Consider the following 18,616-nt stretch of genomic DNA (forward strand, 5'->3'; position numbering starts at 1 on the left):
TATGGATTTTTAGTGTGTAGACCTTCTACTTCATGGAGCATTGCGTGTCTTTTTTTTAGTTTTTAAATCTTCTTATATTTGTTATCCATGGTCTTTTTCCTACTAAACTTTTAGAATTGAAAAGTGGGGCTGATCATTGCCAGCAAATAAGTGATATTGTTTGTATAATAAAAAGTAATAAAATTGCTCAATATTCTTAAAAGGGCATTCCCACTTCAGCAGATTTATGTTATTGTTTGTGTTATGAAAAATTATAAAATGTTCCAATATACTGTATTTTCTTAGAACTCTGCTTGCTGTCATTCTATATATAGCTTCTATTTTTACTCTGTGTGTAACACAGACTTTTGACTTATCACCTGGATTTTTGATTATGCATAAGCTCTACCTGTCCTGACCTCAGCATGTATCTTTATGCCCCTGATGCCTTGTAAAATGTATCAACATGGAAGAACATAGAGTCCCGGCACCACGCTGCTATTCACAACTCCTAATCCGGTGTGAACGGGTACAGATCCTGGCAGGTGAGGTTGGCCTAATAGCACAGCTCAGACTGGTGGTGCTCTGCTGGAGCAATCCCACGGCATAAAACAATAAAACGAAGATGAAGCGGCACTCACCGATGGCGTGCAGGAAAATCTTTATTGCGGTGTACATAGGCAGAGCGGGGCCTGGCGGCGGGCCGTTTCGCGCTAATCTAGCGCATCATCAAGTCAAATGACATTTGGCTTCATGATGCGCTAGATTAGCGCGAAAACGGCCCGTCGCCAGGCCCCGCTCTGCCTATGTACACCGCAATAAAGATTTTCCTGCACGCCATCGGTGAGTGCCGCTTCATCTTCCTTGTAAAATGTATGTTTACCCCTTCTGTCACCTTTACCTGAACTACCTTGACACAGCAAATACCAAATCCCTGTATATAAGCTAAAGGGTAAAAACTGTTATGTTCACTAAGATAATGGGGCACATTTACTTACCCGGTCTATTCGCGTTCCAGCGGTGGCTTCTCTGACGAGCGTTCGGGTCTTCCGGCGATTCATGAAGGTCCTGTGCCCGATGTCCACCAGGTGGTGCTGCTGCGCCGAAGTCCGTCGAGGTGCCCCGGAGTTCATCGTCTTCATCGTGGTGCATGTGAGTATGGCCCGTGCGACCAATTTTTTTTTTAAATGCGGCGGTTTTTCCGAATCCGTCGGGTTATTGTTCGGCCACGGCCCCTGATTTCCGTTGCGTGCATGCCAGCGCCAATGCCCCACAATCAGATCGTGTGCGCAAAAAACCCTGGGGCAATACAGTGAAAATCGGCGCAAAATGGAAATATTCGAGTAACACGTCGGGAAAACCTGAATCGGGCCCTTAGTAAATGACCCCCAATGTCCTCAGGAATATCTGAAAGTTAAACCAGCTACATTACACAACCATTGGAGTGTTTCACTAAAGTAGAGTAAATCCTGGCAGGTATTCCAGGAGAGCCAGTTGGGCCTTTATTAAAAAAGTGCAGGAGGTAATGGAAATTGATGCTGGTTGAGAAGTTGCTAAATAATTAGGAGTCCAGTCCAGTGTCTTACTTATCCTGGGGCATCCTGTGCATCAGAGTTAATATTAGCCAAACAATGCTGAACACCAACATTTTCATCTTTTTGCATGCCTTGCTCATCAGTTTTCTGGCATGCAAGGTATAAAAAATCAGCTGAAGCACAAATTCCAAATTACCCCACTTACTCACAGCAATTGAAACCCCTCCTTGTATCAAAGTGTGTATACAGAAGGTTGTCAATCATTGTGTGTACAGGGTGAGCAGGACTCTTACCTTCTCTTCCAGGAATTCTGACAGGTTTTAATCGTCTTTCTTCCTAGAACCAGTTTCAAGATCTTGATTTCTATACTTTTGTACTTAATTATTGATTTCTATACTTTTGTACTTTATTATTGATTTCTATACTTTTGTACTTTATTATTATATCAAACATGCAGTCAAATTGCAGTTGGTAGAAGTTAGAGGTTTTTTTTTCTGTCTTCAGTGAACTAGGTAAGCCCAATTTATTCCCTCTACTAATTTTATGAGAATCTCATTCATTTTTAAAATGAGTTCTCTAATGAATCACTTCAACATCTAAGAGCAAAATTTTCATAATACAGAATTGGTGATCTGAAAGCAAATTGCTGAAATGACAAGGTATTAAAGACCATAGGACCTGTGTTTTATGTTGGCAGTGGAGGATTAGCTTTGAACATCTCACATTCCCTCTCTGGTTGCGATCAGAGGAGACTCATAAGGTTGCTAAAGCTTATGTATAGGGGGAATGTAGATAAATTCCCAGTGCACTGTTGCAATACACAGTACCTTACCAATATCTGTAAAGTTCCTTGGGTGACTGGAGGTAAGTAGTTTTATTATCCTTAGTCACCTAGACAGACATGCATTTATAAGAAATAATTAACATGTTCTGTAAATTGTGCACTTTCTGGTCAAAGCGACTCGTGAACTTTAGGTCATTGCTGGCAACATGGTATTAGAAGCTGTGAAAGATTCATACTTCTCTTCTGCCTTTTCATTCTGGGAGTAAATAATAATAATCAGCTTTGGACGATTTTCCTGTTAATGTCTTTTAATGATGCAGTGCGGCACTGTCTGTGCTTTCAAGACCTCAGACTTTGTGTAGTCTGATCCCACCTGAAGTCATTTTCTTCCTTTTTATCTGTTTATGTTAATAATTACTGGGGTCCAGTGAACACTTTACAGGAGAGACAGAGAGCAGAACTAGGTCATTATTGGCTTAAATGGAGATAAGAAGTTTTACTAGGTTTCTTTTTACTTGCATATTAAGAATATAATAGCACTTTACTTTTTCTAAGGTTATAATATAAATTCACCTTTACTTCGGTTATCTGTTTATGGATAGGGAGTAACTGGATTTAACTAAACTAAGGAAAGTGTTGACATTTGCTTAAAGTAAGTGTACCTATCACACCATTGTGCAAAATTTGGGCTGCACCATGGAGACACCATCCTACTCTGATGAACAGGGGTACATTGTATAATTGTTTGTATTCTTACTTCTGTAGTGCTTATGTAGTGCTTACCCCAAAAGTCACAGCACTTTCCCCCAGTATTCACAGCACTTATCCCCAGTAGCCACAGTGCCTGCGCTCAGTGGTCACAGCTCTTACACCCAGTAGTTACAGCACTTTTCCCCAGTATTTATAGCACTTGCCTACAGTAGTCACAGTCCTTGCCCCCAGTAGTCACAGTGCCTTTCCCCCGTAGTTGCAGTGGCTGCCCCCAGTACTCACAGTCATTCCCCCTAGTAGACATAGTGCCTATTCACAGTAGTCACATTGCCTACCTCCAGCAGAGAATACAGCCTGCTGCCTAGGATCCTTGTGTGCAGAGGGTCACAGCCTATAAAAGTATACTGGATACTATTGAATATCTACACTTTTTAAAGAGTAGAAAAACATTTCAGAACCACATTTTTAATAACTTTAGTTAGTAGTTTAAGTGTACAGGCGGTCCCCTACTTAAGGACACCCGACTTACAGACAACCCATAGTTACAGACAGACCCCTCTGACCTCTGATGAAGCTTTCAGAATGCTTTACTATAGTCCCAGACTACAATGATCAGCTGTAAGGAGTCTGTAATGAAGCTTTATAGATAATACCTGGTCCCATTACAGCAAAAAATGTTTAAACTCCAATTGTCACTGGGGCCAACATTTTTTTTGTCTGGAGCTACCATTATAAAATATGCAGGTTCGACTTACATACAAATTCAACTTAAGAACAAACCTCCAGACCCTATCTTGTATGTAACCCGGGGACTGCCTGTATATAAGAAACTGTAGAATATATCTTCAAAATAAAGTGCTTCTTTGTTCTATTACTTTGGATCTTATCATCCTCACTCCTTCCCTCCCCTAGTCACAAGTCTTTCACTCAGCCAAACCAGTTCCCTATGCTGTACTGAGGAGACCCGCTCAGGTAGAAACAGCGCTGTCTACATTTGGGAGTAGGTGCCTTCAGGAATAGATATACTGGTTTGGTTTTAATCCTGCATCATGTCATAAGGCCTCTTGTAGGTCATGCTTGATGTCAAGGGAGCTGCCTCACAATGTAGCTAAACGAGACATGGTTTTCCTTCCACGCATAGACGTGCCTCTGTCTGCCCTGCTGGGAAGGTTTAGATGCAGGGAGAAGATGAGCCCCAAGTAGAAGAGGATCCTGGGGGTGAGCAAAGGAGGTAAGTACTAAGTTGATTATTTTTCAAGAGGAGCTCTGCTGCTGGAGTGGGGTCTCTGCTGCTGGACATTAAGGGGGGCCCTGCTGCTAAATGTTAAGGAGCTGTACGGCAGAGCATTAAGGGGGCTCTGCTGCTGGACATTTAGGGGAGCTCTGCTGCTGGACATTTAATTATTAATGGGGGGCTCTTCTGCTGGACATTAAATAGTAGTTGCTCAATTTCGCACCCTAGGCTTAAATTAATAATAATTCAACTTCAGTCTACATTTATTAAAAGCACGTCCAAATAGTGTTGTCATATAGTTTCGCTAACAATACTGCTATATTGTAGCAGTAATACAACTGATCTAAGGTGATATCATATTGTCATGCTATATAATTGTTAGTGTCAATGAGGTTTTTTTTGTCGACACCAGCATTTGCAGTTGATCAGATGTGCATGGTGGTGTTTCTTACAAAGATTCAATAATTGGTGCGCATAATATGCTTACTGAAAGCAAATACGCTATGTTTAAATATGAGAAAGGTTGTACAAAAGTAATCCCTCAGCGTATCCATAGACCTCAAAGGGCCAAGGTAGTTCACTAAAAATTATACAGCCAAATATATCCATACTATCCATACAAGGAGATGTTGTGTATACATTCTGTAGGTTTAAAATGGTTTATGTTTTCCAGTTTTACTTTGACTGCCAAAACAAGAAGCCCTTGATTTAGGGTTATGTGCTGGGGAGGCAGTCATATTGGACAATATACCCCTCCAATATGGGACTGAAAAAAACTTATCAAGCCTCCCATACACTCAAACACCACTAGTCGTCATACATCGTCACAAAAAATATCAGCTGTTTAAATCCACATGTTTTCCCTAGCCTCAATATATTTCCTATAGAGTTAGAGTGCTGGTATCTCCTACTATACACAAGCCCTCATAGTAAGGGATGCTATATTAGTTCATTGTTAGCATCCTCAATCCCTAATTCACAGTATCTCAATGCATTTCCCCCACTGATTGTTTGGGTTCATCGGCAGAGTATAACACTGTGTCATAATGAGATGTTCGGTAAACACAAAATAACAAACATATATACATACATGCATCCAGCTCATGGCCCCCATAGATCTCTGTTATGCACATGCATGGTGCGTTGTTATGTTTCATTGTCTCATTTACTCCCCACAATACATTATTCACAGCTCATGTTTGCTTAAAGGGGTATTCCCACAAAGACAAAATTCCTCAATATACTCAGGATAACAAAAAAACATATTCTCTAATTCAAAGTTATTAACAAAAATACAGAATTTCACAATTATAATTACAACCTGTTGGATTTTATATTTTGGTTGTCCCTGGATACAACCATAGACTCTTGACTATGTTTGGGCATGGAAAGCTTCTCTTTTATTGCATGGGTAGGAGGTAGAGTGCAGTACAGACAGAGGCACTTCCTGTTGAACAGCATGTAGAGGAGACCTGCTTTAGAAACTCTACAGACAAATTAAAGTCTAGATTAAAGGGGAAGGGGACATAGCAGTGCTGACTGTGTGTTTTATTGCTTAAGTGAGAGAGTATAGCTGAGTGTGACATTGGGGCACATTTACTTACCTGGTCCCTGCACGATCCCCAAGGTGCATTGTATGCCGGAATCCACATCTGTCCCGATTCACTAAGATGGTGTGCTCGAGTTCCTGCATGTGTCACTTCTCCACTAAGGTCCGCCGGAGTTCACCATCTACCTCCTGGTGCATGTAAGTGCATGTCCTGCGACACAAATTGCTTTGTTAAATCTTGCGTGTAGTCCGAATCCGTCGGATTCTCCGACGGCCAGCCCCCCGATTTGTGTCGCGTGAAAGCCTTCGCCAAATGCGGCATACATCGGAAATCGTCAGGTATTCCGATGATAGTCCGGACCACGGACCCTTAGTTACTGAGCCCCATTGTGTCTTATATCCATCTCAGGACTCCAATCTGTCTTATCTCTCTTTTTCTATGTGTCAGATATTAGTAGACTCTTCAGAAACTAAACTTAAACAAAAGTGTAGCTAAACCGGTAGTCAGATAATCTAAGCACATTGTCAGAACACAGCATCTTGTAGCACAGAGGAATCATGAAGTGTCTGCTCAGCTAGTGCCCACCCACTGCTAAATCTTACACTGACTAGCCGAGACCATGAAAGGAGAAAAATAACCAATAAAACTGAATAGAATTGCAAAGTAAGTGGTTAAAATGATCTTTATTGTATAAACAACATTAAGGGCTTAAAATTTGAGAACTTTCTTTCATGGGCGAACCCCTTTGAAGACCACTTTTCATTGAATAATGGGTATCCCTCTTTTCCATTTATTAACTTTAGATACATTTTATGTGATATTTTTGTGGGCAGATGAAGCAGGATTTATGCTGGTGACTAGATACTATGAAGGCATAAAAACAGCTAATTCTATTCAGCTCTTGGAAGGTCCAGTTACTAGAGCTGTTATTAGAGATGGTGGTGCATTAGGCTATCTAAGTAACTATATCCTAAAATAGCATTTGCAGACCTTGGTATTCTTTACTTTCCAACAGTCATTTTTTTCACATAAACAGTGAATAGAAATAGTTGACAGAAGGGAATGGAAAAAATGTATGCCACAATCACATATCTAGTTTACAGAAGGGATGAGCCTCACACGTACATAATGCAGCATTTATCTCTGAATCTGCAATGCCTTAAATATGATAACTGGTTTTGTATTATGATATTTTGCAGGGACATACAGTTTTTTGTCAATGAAGGATCCATGATTATAAATGTATTAATAATACCAGAAAGCAATAACCAATAGGACCAGCTATTACTCTTGTTACATGCAAGATAGGTTCTGTAGGTTGGTTCTTAAGTTGATTTTGTTCCTGTTGTCCTGTTAAAGGGAACTTGTTATCAGGAGCCCTTTTTCTAGTGCTCCCATGTCCCCATAGAATATAGTGTACACATTGCTGAAGAGTTTTTATAGTTAAACTGGCTTTTTTCAAATAAGAGATAAGTTAGATCAAATTTTATCTTTCAGTATACAGAGCTATGTCTCTAGTCCCATGGGAGTGGCCAGTGAGGAATGGTTTCCCCCCACCTTAGGGAAACCAAATGTCAATCATCGATTTAAAATAAAAAAAACCTCCCATCCCCTTCGTATCTCCTCTGTCACGTGAAAGCCGGCGCAATTGCGCTGAAATCCCGGCGGAATTCAGCGCAAAACGGAAAAATTCGGAAAACCCAACGAAAGTGCGGCCGCGGAGCCCTTAGTAAATAAGCCCCATTATTGTTAAAAGTAAAGGCTATATTTTTTGCAAATTAAGTTGACTGAGAAGAAAACCACTTAAAGATACAGCTATTTTGTAGTTTGAGGCTCGGCCCAATTTTTTGTAATCTGACATACCTTGCTTTATATGGTTATAACTTTTGAGCACTTTTACTTACCAAAGTGATTTGATTTTTATTCTGTCACACGTTGTACTTTACATTAGTGGGAAATTTTAGGTGATAAGTTTTGCGTTTATTTATTAAAAAAAGAAATCAAAATTTGCCATTTTTATCATTTTAAATTATCTATTTTTCAGACAGATAGCTTTACCACCCAAATTAGTTACTACCTAACATTTCAACATGGAGCACCATCTGTAAGATCTCCATGCTATAATACTACATCATGGAGCGTTAACAATTTAAAGGTGTGACAATAAGTACATCTTCTGTCAACACATTTATAATAAAATATCACCGATACATACTGATTCATTTCATCAAACATTTCATCAGAGATCATGAAGGATCTAAATTTCGCGAAACTGAGACACTTAAAATAATCAATTTTGTAAGTTTCTATTGTCCTTAAATAAAAATATAGTTCCTAAAGTTTCTTTTTGATTAAAGTTGTATTCCAGGATTTGGCATAATTCATATTTAAATGGGTCATTAAAATATAAGCTAATAGGTAGTCGGTTGCTTGCAGTGCATCCAGTATGGAGCTAAGGTAATTTGCAGTGATGGCAGGTACGTTACTATGGTGACAGAGCAGGACAGGCTGTTAGATCACCACTGGGAGCAGTACATGAGAGCTGAGGTATTATGGGAGTTGTAGTTGCAGATGACACCCATCTTTGAGATAACTCCGCCTACTTTCAAAAGCTTATAAAATTTTGTGAATCATAAAAGCAAATTATTTAAGCTCTGTTTTGTGATTAATAACATTGAGTTTTGTCGTATTTGTTTATAGAAATATGGGTTTTTGTATCAGAAATTCATATTCCCAGAATAGGCCTTTAATATTAATAATTAAAATGCATTTTACAAACTTAGTAATTTTGCTGACCTGTCAAAGGCATATGAGTGATTGCTCTAGTCATCATAAGTGTAACTGAAAGCCCTCAATGTTTATGCCCACCAAAATGAAGAAGCCTGACAGTAGTGCAAGATGTTGAACACATTATTAAATGACTGTCTTCAGATAAGTAAAAGAGGAACGCTTGCTGTCACTCAATAAGAAACAGGTTTCTCCCATGATTGCGGAGCATATGGCTATTTGCATGTATGCAGAAAAGATTCAAAACCTCTCAGCTACGGTTGATAAAGATTTTGTCCAGAATCTAGCAATTCCTAGCAAAATATGCTAATATTCATTTTCTTCAACTCTTTTTGATTTCCTCGCTGCATTGTGGTTTTAGGTGACATACATGAAAATATATTATATGAGTATATTGCAGGAGGCATGTACATGCATGTTGGTTGGTATTCTAAGGCTTAGATTGAAACACGTTAGGAAAATAGGGATACTAATACTATGATAGTGGCCAGAAGAGTAGTGTACCGAGAGTGAACATTCATGTACTATGGTTTATAATAGGCATAGACACTAATTTCCACTGTATCTCATGCCCTGAGACTGCCGGCCCTCCAGGTTTTAAGAAATATAAGTACAGCAGCACATTTACTGGACTTTACGGAAAACATGTCTATTATTGTTAACATTTACGAGCCCAGTCCCCTGGTCATCTTATTGAGTGTCCTCATTACAGCACATCCTATCCTACATCTGTTAAGGTTGCCTCTGTTTTCTGGACCCCCAATGCGTGATCTAAACTAGTTTTATGTGGTATAACATTGATGCCGTGAGAGATATAAATGAGAGAGTGTGATTTGCTAGAAATATATAAAGCATTACAATTATTAAAGTTCAAAAAATTTTAAATAAATAAACTGACATGATGTGTTTTTGATAAGTAAATGACCTGTCTAATGTGCTAAAGGAACAAAATAAATAAATCCGTTGGCAAGTATCATCCATTAAGAGCACTTTCCCATTGTACATGTGTAATTGTTTTCCCAGTATTTTCCGTCCTGCTCTGAAGAGTTTAATTGTGGCAGATTATTTATGATCAGGTAGCAATAAATGCCCAGGGCAGCTAATTATTGTTTGGCTGGCAGAGCAGCGCTCGTGGTGCTACATGCAGGTCTGCTGTGCTTTGCTTGTACTAGAATTGCATGAGTAATGCTCTAGCTGAAGCCCATGGCTCATTCAATTGATTTTACTTATAATGTGCAACATTCATTAAGGTTTGTTAGGTTAATTGTTGACACAATTGGGCACTGGGGTGTAAGTAAACAGATACTAAAAGAGCAGTATCATATTGTACCATGGAATTAAAAGAGACAGTATATTTCTGTTGTATCTGCTCTGTTTATATACATTGCATATCATTTGTTGCTGTTATATTCTCCTGAGAGCCTACTTTTCTCTGTCTTTTATGTTTTAATCAGTGCCTTATACTTCTTCACAGCTACGGTATGAGAAAGAGCTGTGGACACTACACCTGATATAAAGTTTTGGTCTTCTCATTCTCATTTTGATCTTCATGGAATTATTATTACTTGGACCTTTTGTCATGATGACAATCTCATCCCTTCTATTTTCCCTTGTTGACAAGCCTGCTATCGGTTGTGTGTTTTTGGCTGTGCTCTATCCTCTACTGTATATTTATTATTTAACAGAATATATTAAGGAAACAATAGTTCAGACCAGCACATATCCCAAATGTGCATCAATGATGAGAGTACAGAATATGATGCCTAGAGTGGCAACAGGAGATTGTTACTGACATCACTGGGTCAACCATACAAGCTCCAAGTAAGTGATCTTATGGTAGATTCATCATAGCGCAGTGTACAGTAGATGTAATTTAATTAGGGCACATCAAATATAATTTGTGTCATATTCACCCATCATTGGATGCTTATCATCCCTTTAAAACCTCATATGGCTTTGATTGTTCTTATGTCCTCATTTATTTTGAGAATGCAACAAGAAAAGAAATATATTAAAACAATATAAATATAAAACTTTTCAAAGTTATTACACTAAAGATATATTCGTTAATCTATTGCACATTTCATCCAGTTTTATTGCAACCACTGGACACAATTGAATTCTGGAAACAATCAGCTTTGTATCTTGTCTTCTGTCCTTTGGGAGCCCATTAGAGCTGTCGACAGGCACTCTATGGAACCATTGATACATTGGAAAATGTCAGTTATTTAAACTTAAAATGATGGCATGTTTGCCATTTACCTGTTGTAAAATCCTTATGACACTGCTGCCGCTGACAGCATAGCCAAATGTGTACACAAGCCATTCTCTGCAAGACAAAAGCATATACCACATAGTGCACATGTCTTGTATTGCAAAGTGCAGATGACTTTGCTTTTAAAGAGAACCCGTCATGCAAAATAACCACTCTAAACTAAATATATTTTCATAAACTGCCATTAGAAAGCATTGCCTCTATCCCTTCATTGTCCTTCTACATGCCTGTAGACCTAAGCAATGAGGTCCTAAAGCTGTATGCAAATGACCTGTGAAATGTCCAATGAAGCATTAGCATATTCAAGCCAGGGCCGGCGCTATGGGTAGGCAAAGGTGGCAATTGCCCAGGGCCCCCAGGGAGAAAGGGGAGAATCTCTTCTTTCAAATGAATCTTGAATTGTGTTTCTAGGTGCTATGGATCCAGAGATATTCAGGTTTAAAGAGAGAATATCAGGTGCCATTTTTATATATAAATATCTCCGTTTTCCTACATTTTAGAAACACAAATTTAGATTCCTATAAAAGAGGAGACTCTCTTCTTTCATAGGAAAAAAGAAGTGAGGTTCTATGAGTCACGGAACCAGAGATACAGCCCCCTGAAGTGTCTCACCCCCCCCTCCAGATTCTTAGCCATCAGGCTGCAGGGAGCATTTGCTGCACACAGGAGCTGCTGCACCTCACAGATAATGGAAATATTCACTTTATATGTTACTAGTACTACATTTTGAGAAGGGATAATATCAACTAATATTCATGTTTTTAACCCTTCTCTATGCAAATCTAAGAACACACTTTGGGCCACATGTATCAATCATTTTTTTCTGTTGTTTTTGCGCCTTTTCACTCAGGCGCACCATTTTTGTGCCATTTTTGCAACTAAATGCCAAACTAGCTGCGCAGCAAAAATAACCAGCTTTCCCTCATTTATCCTAGCAATCCAGATGTTTTGATGCGCCTAATGATATTCATCACTTGCGACTTTTCATTTAGGCGCAAAAACGGGCGGAAATACACTCCAGCCCGAAGCTGGCGTTAATCTGAGAAGAAAGCACTGAGCCCCTGTGCAGAAGAGCTCATTTCTAGCAGCAGAGCTCAGCCAGACACTGGAACATATAATAGATACATTAGATACACTGCAGACACTAGAACATATAATAGATACATTAGATACTCTGCAGACACTGGAACATATAATAGATACATTAGATACTCTGCAGACACTGGAACATATAATAGATACATTAGATACTCTGCAGACACTAGAACATATAATAGATACATTAGATACTCTGCAGACACTGGAACATATAATAGATACATTAGATACTCTGCAGACACTAGAACATATAATACAGACATGAGATACTCTGCAGACACTAGTACAGATAATACAGACATGAGATACTCTGCAGACAGGAGCTGCAGACTCTATTTACAGTTCATCACCTTCTATTTACAAAACATTCTGCAGAATCCTGAGCTCAGAGCAAGAGAGAAGAGAACGTTACCGAATGTTGCACATAGTACTGACAAGTGTCCCCCATGTAATTCTGCACAATGTCTGAGGGGGATCCTGTGCAGAATTACAGGGGTGCAGCAGGAGACCAGCACTGGGGGATCCCCTCCAGGAGAAGCCCCTGCTGAGGAGGTCACTGGGTGCAGGGTGTCACACACCTGGGTGCTGCTGTGAGTGTTATGTTCATTCTGGGCTGTGGGAGAAGCAGAGAGGAGCTTGTAGCAGGATCACATGTAACTGCCCGAATCTAACATTGCGCCTAAACTGCGCCAAAATTGCGCCTAAACTCCGCCAAAATTGCGCCTAAACTCTGTTAAAGTAAAGTGATTAATAAGAGGCAGGAAATTACCTTATCACAGATGGTTGTAGCTTGTGATAATTCTAGAAAACAGTGCGCCAGAATTTAGACGCAACTACTACTCTTAGGCGCACAAAAGTGATAAATGTGGCCCTTTCTCTCTTATTCCCTTTTATTTTGTGAGTTTTTTTTTGTTGGGAAAATTGACTGATACGATGAACATTCAATCCTCTGTGCCTAATGTGACTACACTGCGACCAGAACATGTCCATAAAGTTATATGTAACACCAAAAACACACACATGTTCTGGAATAAAGCTTTTATTTCCCATCATCCTCCATTATTTACACCTATGTTATGATGTTCTCGCTCTCATTCTTATGAAGCGCGGAGGGTTCTGTTATTGTGCGGATAATACAATGGCGACATCTAAAAGTTACTTTTATTATCTCATTAGAGGGGTTTATGGATATATAGTTATTTATTTGGGTTACCATTGTGTAAGGAACAGACAATGATACATCTGTGTGAATTTTCTGCAGTTCCCTTGGCTGCATATTTTGGTGAATATACACATGTGGGGTCTGTATGATCTCCTCACATCTTACTGGTTTAGGAAAGTATATTTTCTGTATATAAGTATCTGGATTTGTACATATTTTAGAGGAAATTTTGAATGTTAATTGCCAAATGCATCGCCTGGTTGTCTGCTTTCAAAATTATATCGGGTTTATGGCGCCTTTACTTTTTATTCTGTTTTATTGATATATTTTGCAGGTTGTGACTGTCTAAAAATGTCTAGCTAAAAAGCAGATCTCTAGTTATTACAGTTTTATTGATATTATGTGGATTTATTCATGTGAACATATCAATAGGGCACATTTGTGAACTCTACAAATGTCCATGTTTGGATCAAATTTTTTGCCATCAAAATCAAATTTTAAGTATTTTTAATAAAATGTTTCAATTTGAATCAAAATTGCATGAAGGCGCCTATGTCTATAAAATCTTTGATGCAATTTTGAAAATGGGGCAAGTGTCTGCTTTCAGAAAATATCGGTCCCTCTCCCCAATGGGCCTCACAGTTTTATCAACCTACCAGTAATTTTTTGGAGTGTGGGAAGAAACCGGAGGACCCGGAGGAAACCCACGCAGACACAGAGAGAACATACAAAATCTTTGCAGATGTTGACCAGCACTGCAAGGCTGTAGTGCTAATCACGGAGCCACCATACTGCCCATAAATCTCCCTATCATTTATCATCTCCTATAAAATTCTCCCATATTACAGTTTGTTTACCATACTAAAGGAGCCTCTTGCTGACTGTGACTGGTCATAAAATAGTTTTATTTTGGGGCCCCACTTTTAGTTTTGCCCAGGGCCCCACTTTGTCTAGAACCGGCCCTGATTCAAGCTGTCCACTCTATTCATGAGTGGGAGGCACAGCCACACCCCCAGTGCTTGACTGACAGCCTGTATAATGATGTGAGGCTGTATAATGATGTGCTTCCTGGTGCTGGTGGCCACGCCCCCTGCAGCCTGTGTGTGTGTGTGTTTAGGAGAGATACAGCAGCTCCAGGCAGCCATGTTACAGCAGAACATGTCAGATTCGTGTGTAGCTGATGTCTGTGTCTCTCACCTGTATATTAGGAGGATGCAGCATGTCAGCAGATGCAGCACACACACTAGCCATGCTTTACTATACATTACACACAGACATGAGCAGGGGGAGGAGAGGGGAGGGGTAACAGGAGTGACATCACTGCCTCTGACCATGTGACCAGCCTCATTTACATGATAAAAAATAGATTATTTTACAATGAATAATGTATGAAATAACTAGATAAAGGCTGGGATGGGATCCTTGTGAGCTGCTCCAACAGGAAGTAGTGACAAGACTAGTGACACAGACCTGATGACAGGTGTCCTTTAAGTACAGGATGAATTACGCCAGCCAGGGGCACACATGCTATTTGTGCAGTTGCTCCATAGGCATCAAATCAAAACAAGTAATTTCCAAAATATATGTAGGATCAAATATGGGGGGTTCCTTGTTAGCTCCCATTGACACAATGACCCAAATGAGTAAAATTATGAACAGCACCCTTCTGTAATATGCAACTATTTACTTTTATCCAAACTTTAGTGCAGGTTACATTCAAACTGATCTTAACTCGACAGTTCAATATAGTCCCATATAGCAAATTAGTCCATTGGAAGTCCATCCAACCCAAACATTTCAAGAGACATGCCTTTTGGTGTGGGAATGGTGTGTACAACCCCGTAAAATCATCTTTTCATGAGAAATCCTGTGGATATGTCCCAAATAGTCTACATTGGGAAACTTTTACCTATAGGCATCTTTATTAGTAGATTGTTCTACTGCACATTCACTGATGCCAGTGTGGTCCTGTTCTCCATGGAGGACCAATTTGTGAGCTCATCTATCTATCTATCTGTCTATCTATCTATCTATCTATCTATCTATCTATCTATCTGTCTGTCTGTCTGTCTGTCTGCCTGTGTCTGTCTGTCTGTCTATCTGTCTTGCCTATGTATGCAATCTTTAATGCAGAGAGCAGCAGTGAAGGAGTCACAGGACTTCACAGCATAAAGATGCACAGATTGCTGCCCTGAAAAAGGGCTCATCATATGAATAATACATAGATCCAGAGATGCTGGCTCAGAGGAGGAAGATTGTGGCATCTGGAGAGTTCTCATGGAAGCATATGTGACACGACAATTTTTAAATGGTCTATCGATACTATTAATATTTATAATACACCACACACAGCATCAATTGTCTGACACATCCATCAAAGACTATTTTGTCAGGTCTGTCTGTGATTCCTGTGGTTGGTTGGAGTATGAGATGCTAGATGACAGTTGGAGGAGTTTATAAAAAAGACTTTTACGTGCAGATTCTCTCTGAGAAATATCTTTACAAGTCACAGCGTTCCATTGCGGGAAAGAAGTCTTTGCAAGACCAAAACAAATGGGCTTTGTCACTTGGCAGGAAGCACATGTGATTGCCTGAATAGCAGGCCTTGATTAAAGTCCATTGCAGGGAGCAAAATGTCATTACTTCCACATTATGTGTGATTGTTTACAATGGGGAAATGTTATCGCTGAGAAAGCAACAGCAAATACATGGAAATGCAGGGAAGACTAGCTAAAAGACCATGTTTCTGCTGCATAAGGTTTTTTTATGGCTTGGATTGTAAGGTTTTATACTCTACATTTTAAAGGGGTATTCCCAACTCACTATATGCCTTTTATTTAATTTCTAAACTGTAGACATAAATCTCTTCAATTGGTTGTAATTTTAAAAAATGTGCCTACATGGTGATTATTTATTGTAAATGGGGCTTATATACCATAGCGCAGGCGCAGAGATACTGACACTAGTTCAGAGATATGCACCGTTCATATTGTCCCGACATCCTTGCTACTGCCTGGTCACTAGATAAGAGAGGCTGGGGAGGGGGGGGGATTTTGTTGTAGCTTCTCAGCCGAGACAGCTGTTCACTTCCTAGCCAGCCTGATCGGTGCTGTACTGTGCCCCGGTATCTAGCTACAGCTATTCGGGTCACAATGCAGCAGTCCTGCTTAAATCTTATCAGTACAGCTGAGAAGCTACAGCCCACCCAGGGGCATAACAAACACAGACGCAGGCATATAGTAAGTTGGGAATATCCCTTTAAGCGTTTATGTGCAAAGTGGCTCCATGCCTCAACTTCCTCTTAATGATATCAGCCGCAGTGTCAGCTTAAAACGGGTGTTCCAATTTTAAAAAAATTAATGTCTATGTTTTTCTAATAAAAAGTTATAAAATTTTCAATATACTTTCCGCATCAATTCCTCATGGTCTTTTAGATCTCTGCTTGCTGTCATTTTATAGTAAGCCTCTATGTTTACTTCCATGGGGACCATGGTCACACAGGTGCACAGCTCGTTAGTCTAACAGACAGTAATCAGAGCTGTGTGTTATAACAATCCACGTACCTGTGTGACCATGGACAGATAAACAAAGAAGCTTTCTATAAAATGACAGCAAGCAGAGATCAAGAAAATTGAGAGGAATTTTTTTTTTTAACGCGTGTTTAAATCTCGGCATGCTCTACTTTTCCAAGTCACGAGCGTGAAAAATACAAGTCTATGGAGATGCATCAAAAACGCATTGCACTCTGAGACACATGCAAGTGCAATGCGTTTTTCACACATCAATTGCCATAGAAAAGATAGAGCTCAGTCCTGAATCCTTTCACGCGCATTATCTGCGCATGAAAAAACGCATTGAAATTGCATTGAAAAAGCACATGAAAAACTGAGGCACTGAACAAACTCTGACTGAAAACTGATTGAACTCTGATGCAAAATGTGCGTTTTTCACTGACCAAACACTGATTGCACCCTGATCAAACTCTGACGTTATCTTCAACGCAAGTGTGCATGGGGCCTAAGGCTTTCAGATGAACATGCACAAGCAGCCCAGCCAATCAGGACACAGAATCAGCGTTACTGCTTGTACAGAGATCTAGTACAGAGCAAGATAGGGAAGACACACAGCTGACAGCACAGAACATTGCATCTGTGCATCATAGTAAGAAATAATCAAACAGTAATCTACGACGCCACAAAGAAAAAGATATATTAAAACATAGATACAGTGAAACCTTCCACAGAAGCCCTCCTCTCTGAGAAGACCCCAGTTTCACTGTATATACACTGTGCTGTGTGTGCAGGATCTACTAGTTATTCTTAGAATTGACAGGGAGCCTGAGCTCTGTATAATGTGATAATGTAGATAAGAGACAGTTGGCCATTGGACGCCCCCATTGGTTGCTAGAAAAGACCTGGGAAACATGAGAATATATATATTATTTTTTAAATAACAACTTTTTACCTTTTATGTCTCTCAGATTTATCCATCCATTTAAATTTCCACACATACACAACTCTGCTGCATTCAAACTTTTAAACACACACAGCTCTGCTACATACAATCCCTGGTGCAGAGACTGCCATCCTGTAGTTCCATCCAGACTGTCACTGCAGCATGTTTGCAAAGGAGATTACAACAGTCATGTTCGGGCTGAAATTAGTCAAATCTTGCCACCTCAGATGCCACAGTCTTGGACCTTAAGGACACATATTGTGTTTCTGTGTCTTGAAGAATTAGAGGTACTACCTATAGAGTTAGTCTGATATTAGACCAATATTTGCTACTATGTCTTTATTTACTTATATCTTCAGTACTACTTCATAGAGAATTGTGAGCATTGTGATTCTTTGCTTTTAGGAAATTTACCAATGGTTTATAGCTTTATTCACCCTTAATTCTACTCTAGGCTGTGGATCATACTTGTCCCAAACCCCCTTACTCTGTCTGCCGATATTGTGGGGAGCACATATCTCCTTCTCTGTGCTTCCCTGAGGAGGGGAGAGAGTGCAGAGCAGGGGGAGAAGTTTCAATTTAAATTTTTAATCAATTGACAGGACCTAATACACTTAGTAACTAATGGTAGATCTCCTTCAACCCCTTCCTGATGCTTGACATAGTTGCTCCCCAGGACAGGCAGCGGGCAGCTTACAGTTGGCTGCATATTGTACACTCACTGGCCACTTTATTAGGTACACCATGCTAGTAACGGGTTAGACCCCTTTTGCCTTCAGAACTGCCTCAATTCTTCGTGGCATAGATACAACAAGGTGTTGGAAGCATTCCTCAGAGATTTTGGTCCATATTGACATGATGGCATCACACAGTTGCTGCAGATTTGTCAGCTGCACATCCATGATGCGAATCTCCCATTCCACCACATCCCAAAGATGCTCTATTGGATTGAGATCTGGTGACTGTGGAGGCCATTTGAGTACAGTGGAATTCATTGTCAAGAAACCAGTCTGAGATGATTCCAGCTTTATGACATGGCGCATTAT

The 18,616-nt window shown here is 39.8% G+C and overlaps 1 protein-coding gene across 1 annotated transcript in view; it reads left to right on the forward strand.

The window, feature by feature from the left end:
• TMEM132B (transmembrane protein 132B) overlaps positions 1–18,616 on the forward strand; it is a 390,335-nt gene that overhangs the window by 280,029 nt on the left and 91,690 nt on the right. The gene's annotated exons all lie outside the window — the stretch shown is intronic.

Source organism: Engystomops pustulosus, chromosome 1, assembly GCF_040894005.1.
Source record: "Engystomops pustulosus chromosome 1, aEngPut4.maternal, whole genome shotgun sequence".
NCBI lineage: Eukaryota > Metazoa > Chordata > Amphibia > Anura > Leptodactylidae > Engystomops > Engystomops pustulosus.